Consider the following 8,388-nt stretch of genomic DNA (forward strand, 5'->3'; position numbering starts at 1 on the left):
TAACAGATTTGCCAGACATGACCTCCCCTTGACGAAGCCGTGCTGACTCAGTCCTATTTTATCATGCATTTCCAAGTATGCCACGATCTCAATTTTAATAATGGATCCTAAAATCTTTCCATTGACGAAGTCAGGTTAACCGGCCTATAATTCCCGGTCTTCTGTCTCCTTCCCTTCTTAAACAACGGTGCTACATTAGCCACTTTGCAGTTCTCTGGCACCCTCTGTGCCTCCAGTGATTCCTGAACGATCATCACCAATGCCTCCACAATCTCCTGAGCTCTCTCTTTTAGAACCCTGCGGTGTAGTCCATCCAGTCCAGGTGACTTATCCACCTTCAGACCTTTTAGTTTCCCCAGAACCTTCTCCTCAGTAATGGTCACTGCACTCACCTATGCCCCCTGGTTCTCTTGGAGCTCTGGCATCCCATTGGGGTCTTCCACCGTGAAGACTGATATAAAGTAACTATTCAGTTCCTCTGCCATTTCTTTGTTTCCTATTATTACTTCTCCAGCCACATTTTCCAGTGGTTCAATGTCTATTTTTGCCTCTCTCTCACCTTTAATATAGTGAAAAAAACTCTTCCTATCTTCCTTTATATTACTAGCTAGCTTGCACTAATACTTCATTTCCTCCCCCCTTATTGCTTTTTAATTGTCCTCTGCTCATGTTTAAAGGCTTCCCAATCTTTGGCTTCCCACTAAACATCGCCACTTTGTATGCTTTCTCTTTAGCTTTTATGCAACCCTTGACTTCCCTCATCAGTCATGGATCCCTTAGCATGTTTCCTCTTCCTTGGGATGAATTTCTATTGTGCCTCCCAAATAACTCCCAAAAACTCCTCCCATTGCTGTTCCACTGTCTTCCCTGCTAGGCTCCTTTTCCAATCAACTCTGTCCAGCTTCTCCCTCATGTCTTTATCGTTACCCTTATTTAATTGTAATACTGTTACATCTGATTGCAGCTTCTCCCTCTCAAACTGCAGGGTCAATTCTATCGTGTTGTGGTTACTGCTCCCTAAAGGTTCCGTTACTTTAAGTTCCTTAATCAAGTCTGCCTCATTACACATCACCAGATCCAGAATTCCCTAGTAGACTCTGTCACAAGCTGCTCCAAAAACACATCTCTTAGACATTCCACAAATTCCTTTTCCTGGGATCCACTACCAACCTGATTTTCCCAGTCCACCTGCATATTGAAGTCCCCCATGATTATTGTATTATTGCCTTCTTTACATGCCTTTTCTATCTCCTGATTTATTTTCTGCCCCACATCCTGACTACTGCTAGGGGGCCTGAACATAACTCCCATCAGGGTCTTTTTATCTTTGCGATTCCTCAACTCTACCCACAGAGATTCTATGCCTTCTGATCCTATATCACTCCTTGCTATCGATTTAACTTCATTCCTTACTGACAATGCAACCCCACCCCCTTTACCCACCTGCCTGTCCTTTCAATAGGACACATATCCTTGGATATTTAGATCCCAGCACTGATCCCCTTGCATCCACGTCTCTGCGATGCCCACAACATCGTACCGGCTGATTTCAATGTGCGCAACAAGCTCATTTTCCGTATACTGCGCGCATTTACGTACAGCACCCTCAATTCTGAATTGACCACCTCCCTTTTCACACTTTTCAACTTTTCTGCTCTGTCTGAGGGTGATGTTGTTCTTTTATTTTGGTTCTCTATTTCCCCTTCAGTTATGACACCTTCTAAGCTCACATTCTGGTTCCCACCCCCTGCCATACTTGTTTAAATCCTCCCGACTGAATCTAGCAAACCTCCCAGCCAGGATATTGGTGGACCTCCAGTTTAGATGAAACCCTTCCTTCTTGTACAGGTTCCACCTGCCCCAGAAGAGATCCAAATGGTCCAAAAATCTGAAACCCTCCCTCCTACACCACCAGTTTAACCACGTGTTTAGCTGCACTATCCTCCTATTTCTAACCTCATTGGTACTTGGCACAGGGAGTAATCCTGAGATTACAACCCTAGAGGTCCTGTTTTTTAGCTTACTGCCTAATTCTCTGAACTCCTTCTGCAGGACCTCATCACTCTTCCTGTCTATGTCGTTAGTACCTATGTGTACTACAACCTGTGGCTGTTCACCCTCCCCCTTCAGGATGTCCTGTGTTCGTTCAGAGACATCCTTGACCCTGGCACCAGGGAGACAACATGCCATCCTGGAGTCTCTGTCATGTCCACAGAAGCCCCTAGCTGTGCCCCTTACTATAGAGTTCCCTATAACTATCGCTCTCCTGCATTTTGCCCTCCCCTGCTGAGCAACAGAGCCAGTTCTGGCTGCTGTTGTTTTCCCCTAATGGGCTATCCCCCCAACAGCATCCAAAACGGTATACCTGTTAGAGAGGGGGGCAGCCACAGGGGATTCCTGCACTGACAGCCTGCCCTTTCGAGGAGCTCTATGCACAGCTGAGCAGAGGACGAATATTCACGAAACTGGACATGATTCGAGCATATCTACAGTTAATACTGGACCTGGACTCCCGCCGGTTCGTCACCATGAACACCCACAGGGGTTTCCGGATATCCCTGGTAGCCATTTGGGGTCTCATCCACATGCATTATTTTCCAGTGTGTGATGGGGAACATCCGGCGGGGGTTACACAGAGTGGCTGTCTACTCATCACTGGGACGTCCGACCAGGAATATCAGGAGAGCCTGGCCGAGGTCCTCCAGCATTGAGAAGGCGGGCGTCTGCCTCCAGCTGGAAAAATGTTTTCATGCCCCCGAGGACACTTATTTGGGGCACTGAGTGGACCAGAATGGGTTACATCCTTAGAGGACAAGGAGCGGCCAGACAGAACTACGCTCTTTCCCTCGGATTAGTGAATTATTACGGGAAATGCATCCCGAACCTGGCAACCTCCTCAGTCCCCTCCACCTCTTGCTAAAGAGTCAACTGTGGGACTGGACACGGTCTCAGCAGCGGGCATTAGATGTGGTAAAAGGGCAGCTGTCATCATCGAAACTACTAACGCACTTCGACCCCGCAAAGCCGCTGCTGTTGATATGTGATGGCCCACCACATGGCCGATAGATCAGAATGACCCATCACATTCGCAGGCCGCAAACTCGCCGAAGCTGAGCGCAATTATGCGCAGATCGAGAAAGGAACGGTTCGCAGACATCTTTGGAGTCCGTAAATTCCATCAAAACATTTATGGGCACACTTTCGCGAACAATATTGACCTATTGGGCCTATTCAAAGAGGACAAGCAATTCCTCCAGTCGCGTCTGCCAGGATGCAGCTTTGGCCCCATTGCTGGGGCATATGAGTATAGCTTGGAACATCGCCCCTGTGCGAAGATCCTGCACTCGGATGAGATAAGCCACCTCCCCTTCTCCCCAAGGCCGCTGACACCCCCCTTCATGGATTAGGTGGTGGCTGTGCTCCACTTTATGGACTCATTGCCGTTGATGATGGCCCGAAAAAAGGATTGGACGCAGGCAGACCCACAGTTGTCCCGGAACTGCCACTCAGAGCTGTAACAGGGCCCAACACAGGGCAACACCTGACAATTTGAAGGCCTTCACCTCAGAGTGGAAGACAACGTCCTCCTTTGGGGGACCAGGGTGGTCGTCCCGGAATGCGGGCGAGCCACCGTACTACAGGACCTCCATAAGTAAAAACCGGGGGGGGGGGTCCAAGGTGAAGATGCTCGCCCGCAGTTACAGCTGATGGCCGTGCATCGACATGGATACAGAGAAGTTGGCCCAACACTACGGGCTATGCCAGGAGAACCAGAAAGTTCCACCAGTAGCACTGTTGCACCCTTGGGAATGGCTAGGCCGACCATGGTCGTGCTTTCCCATAGACTTCACTGGTTCTTTTCAGGATCAATGTTCCTGATCATTGTAGACACACACACCCAAAGTGGCCCAACGTCCACAGGATGCAGGCAATGTACGCAAGGGCGACTGTGGACCGCCTGTACTACACCTTCAGCGCACGTGGCATCCCGGGGATAATCATCTCCGACAATGGAGCTACTTTCACTAGTACGGAGTTCGAGGCATTCGTGGCCATGAACAGGATCGGCCCCGTATCACCCGGCCTCAATCTGACTGGCCGAGTATTTAAGAGGGAGATGAAGAAGCTGACCAACAGAACCTGGGAAGCCCGATTGGACTGTTTTCTGTTTAGTTACAGGACCACACGTCGTACGATCACAGAGGTAGCACCGGCTGGGTCAGCGTCTCATGCGGTTACGTTTGGTCATTCTGGACGCTGGGAAGAAGGTCCAACAGGATCAAGAGCGGAACATCAGAGGCTACTCTGCAGTGTCACTCCTAGGGATGCCATATACGTCCGGAATTCCGGGGATCGTGCTATGCCACACGGGGCAGTATCTTATTCTGTAGGGGGATTGGGCCGGGAATCTAACTGCCATGTGGACCACATCCGCAGCCGCCTCCAAGAATTGCCAATGCCTGCCGCCGTCACCCAGATTCCACAGATCCCCCAGCCACAACATCCGCCGCAACCAGCGTCCACTCCAACCTTCGGCCAGGAGGTGGAGATGCCAACATGGAAGAAGCCAGTGCCATTAATGCTGTGATGCAAGTCATAAAAAATGTGGTCTCAGTGCAGGAGGCCATCTTGAGCGCACCAATAACATACAGCAAAAGAAACGTGGTCTCGATGCGGGCGACTATTTTAAGCAACAAGCCCCCTCCGCCATTTTGTGCCAGAAGTGTGGCACTTGACATGGCCCACAGAGATGTCCAGCCTTTAGCAGAGTCTGCATCAGGGGCAGCCGTGCTGGACATTTGTGGAAACAGTGCTCCGTCCGTGTATTGTGAGGATGGGGATGTGGTGATATACCTATGGGCTGCATCATAGTTGGATGGTGCACGACCTCAAAACAGCAGGTGGCAATACAGACACCCCATGCAGTCGCCAGACCAAGGTCATGTGACCTGGGACCTGGATATAAAGAGGCATCTTCAGAAGAAGAAGGAGGGTAATAAGACGTACATGGAATTGGACAGTGCTAGGTGTAAGTTCCAGAGGAGGAGCAAGACTCCATGATAACGTGCTCTGTATCAGATTAGCATCCTACCATGGGACACAATAAAAGGATCCTGGTTTGGACATATCAAAGTGTTTGTTGAGTTATTTCATAAAGTACACGGGACCGAACACAACATCCGGGACCCTTGTAATCTCTCCCTCCTCAGGCCCAACATGGGCTCTAGCCCTGCTGTTGCATTGCTTCCCTCAGCCTGGCAGCCCTCAGCACACAGACCAATGTCTCATGAGCTCCAAGGAGTCTATCAGAAGCAAACGGGGTAGAGAAATGGCCTGTGATTAGAGCTCCATGAAGAATCGTCCATTGAAGCCGTACTTTGGACAAAGCTGATCTCAATCATTCTTAAATACAGTGAATTGTTAAGGCTCCAATATAGATTCCTGAGAGACCCCACGATCAGATCCTGCCAATTAGAGTATCGGCTCATTATTCCTACTCTCCAACTCTTCACTCAGCCAATTTTGTAACCAGGTCAATAATGTGCCTTCAGCTCCAATATGCTCTAACTCTAGCTAACAGTATCTAATGAGAGACTTTATAATATACCTTCTGGAAGTCGATATAAATAATGCCCTGAGGCATTTTCCTGTCCGCTAATTAAGGGCAGCACTATAGCACAAGGGATGTCACTGTGGCTTCACAGCACCAGGGTCCCAGGTTTGATTCCCCGCTGGGTCACTGTCTGTGCGGAGTCTGCACGTTCTCCCCGTGTCTGCGTAGGTTTCCTCCGGGTGCTCCAGTTTCCTCCCACAGTCCAAAGATGTGCAGGTTAGATGGATTGGCCATGATAAATTGCCCTTAGTGACCAAAAAGGTTGGAGGGGTTAATGGGTTATGGGGATAAGGTGGAAGTGAGGTCTTAAGTGGGTCGGTGCAGACTCGATGGGCCGAATGGCCTCCTTCTGCACTGTATGTTCGATGTTCATCTTCGCAAAATTGAGATTGGTGCTAATTGTTGAGAGGGTGAGATGATGGCGGGTGGGAGCAGACTCGTGCTCAGCACAAACACTGATATGGCTAGGTGGGCTGAATGGCGTTTGTGTACTTTGGAATATATATGCAGTGAAAGAGAAAAACAAAGAAAGCAGACAATCAGAAATTCATGTTCTGAAGCCCCTTGCTTTCAATCAAGCTTTATTTTTGAAGAACAAAATCATATTGAAATCAGACAATATGTCTACTCTCATGCATCATGCTGCTGCCTCAACACCATCTTTCCTCCACCTTTCTCAGCATCTGGACATTACTGGCTAGGCCAGAATGTATTACCCATCCATAATGGACCTCGAGAAGGTGGTGGTCAACGGCCTCCTTGATGTACATGTAACTGGTCAGTGCGAGGTGTAAGTTCCAGAGGAGTAGCAGTCCATGAGGTGTAGGTACACCCACTATGCTGTTGGGGAGAGAGTTCCAGGATTTTGACCCAGTGACATTAAAGGAACGCCGATATATTTCCAAGACAGGATGGTGAGTGACTTTGAGGGGAACGTCCAGTTGGTGGTGTTACCATGTATCTGCTGCCCTTGTCCTTCTAGATGGAAGGTGCTGTGTAAGGAACCTTGGTGAGTTACTGCAGAGCATCTTGTAGATGGTACACACAGCTGTCACTGTGCTTCGGTAGCGGAGGGTTTGAATGTTTGTGGAAGGGGGAACAATCAAGGGGGCTGCTTTGTCCTGGATGGTGTTGAGCTTCTTGAGTATCGTTGGAGCTGCACTCAACCAGGCAAGTGTAGAGTATTCCATCACACTCCTGACTTGGGGATGTAGGAAGTAAGTTAGTCGTCGCAGGATCCCAAGCTCTGACCTGCTCTGACAGCCACAGTTTATATATATATATAGCTAGTTCCAGTTTCTGGGTTCCTGCTCCCCCTATTCTCTGGTCTCCTCACAAATCACCTCAAGAGGTTCAAATTCAGAAATGAATTTGTAATTAAATGACAAAAAAAATGGCTCTAGTATCTGATAATGTTTGGGGTAGGGAGGGATAGGTCGAAATATCATTACAGTGACCATCTCCAGTGAGAATGTCACACCAGAATTTCAAAACTCACTCTCTGTCAGGGAATCTGGTTGGAACCCTGGAAAACCATTGTGCCGGTAACATGGAGAGGGACATTCCCTCTGCACCACCATGGTTGCTGGCGATGCACAGCCAGTTAACAGACAATGATGCGATGCCCCTACAGTCAAATAGTTCCCCACACAGGAAGACTTGGGGTGAGGCACCGAAGGATTGTGTCTGAGGACAGCAAAAACGTAAAAAGGGCAGCGGGAATGAGCGAGGCTAAGGTGGAAGAACTGCTTATTTCACAAGTGGTTAGCACTGTTGCCTCACAGCTCCAGGGACCCGGGTTCAATTCCAACCTCGGGTGACTGTGTGGAGTCTGCATGTTCTCCCCGTGTCTGCGTGGGTTTCCTCCGGGTGCTCCGGTTTCCTCCCACAGTCCAAAGATGTGCAGGTTAGGTGGATTGGCCATGATAAATTGCCCTTAGTGTCCAAAAAAGGTTAGGTGGAGTTACGGGGATAGGCCTAGGTAGGGTGCTCTTTCAGTGGGTCGGTGCAGACTTGATGGGCCGAATCGCTTCCTGCATTGTACTGATTCTGTGATTCGAAGTCTTCAGGATAGAGCAAAATAAATTAAAAATCTAGATAGCTTCTCTGAGTAAAGGCCAGTCAATTAAAAAACATAAAAGATTAAGATAATCAATAGAATATCTAGTCACATTCATCATGGAAAGTCCGATGAGACAATATATTGAAAGCCTGAGTTAATTCGATACAGGAGGTAAATTTGGCAGAATCAAAACAGCAGAAAGGAGGGGGTGGGAGTGAGGGCAGGGCTGTGAGAGACGGGTGGAGGGACGGGGAAAAGGGGTGTGAGGGAGGGGGGAAAGGGGTGTGAGGGAGGGGGAAAAGGGGTGTGAGGGAGGGGGAAGGGGTGTGGGGGAGGCGGAAGGGGTGTGGGGGAGGGGGGAAAGGGGTGCGAGGGAGGGGGGGAAGGGATGCGAGGGAGGGGGGGAAGGGGTGCGAGGGAGGGGGGGAAGGGGTGCGAGGGAGGGGGAAAGGGGTTCGAGGGGGGGAAGGGATGCGAGGGGGGGAAGGGGTGCGAGGGGGGGAAGGGGTGCGAGGGAGGGGGGAAGGGGTGCGAGGGAGGGGGGAAGGGGTGCGAGGGGGGGAAGGGGTGCGAGGGGGGGGAAGGGATGCGAGGGGGGGGAAGGGGTGCGAGGGGGGGGAAGGGGTGCGAGGGGGGGGGGTGCGAGGGAGGGGGGGGGAAGGGGTGCGAGGTAGGGGGGAAGGGGTGCGAGGTAGGGGGGAAGGGGTGCGAG

The sequence above is a fragment of the Scyliorhinus torazame genome, chromosome 13, assembly GCF_047496885.1.
Source record: "Scyliorhinus torazame isolate Kashiwa2021f chromosome 13, sScyTor2.1, whole genome shotgun sequence".
In the NCBI taxonomy this organism is placed as follows: domain Eukaryota; kingdom Metazoa; phylum Chordata; class Chondrichthyes; order Carcharhiniformes; family Scyliorhinidae; genus Scyliorhinus; species Scyliorhinus torazame.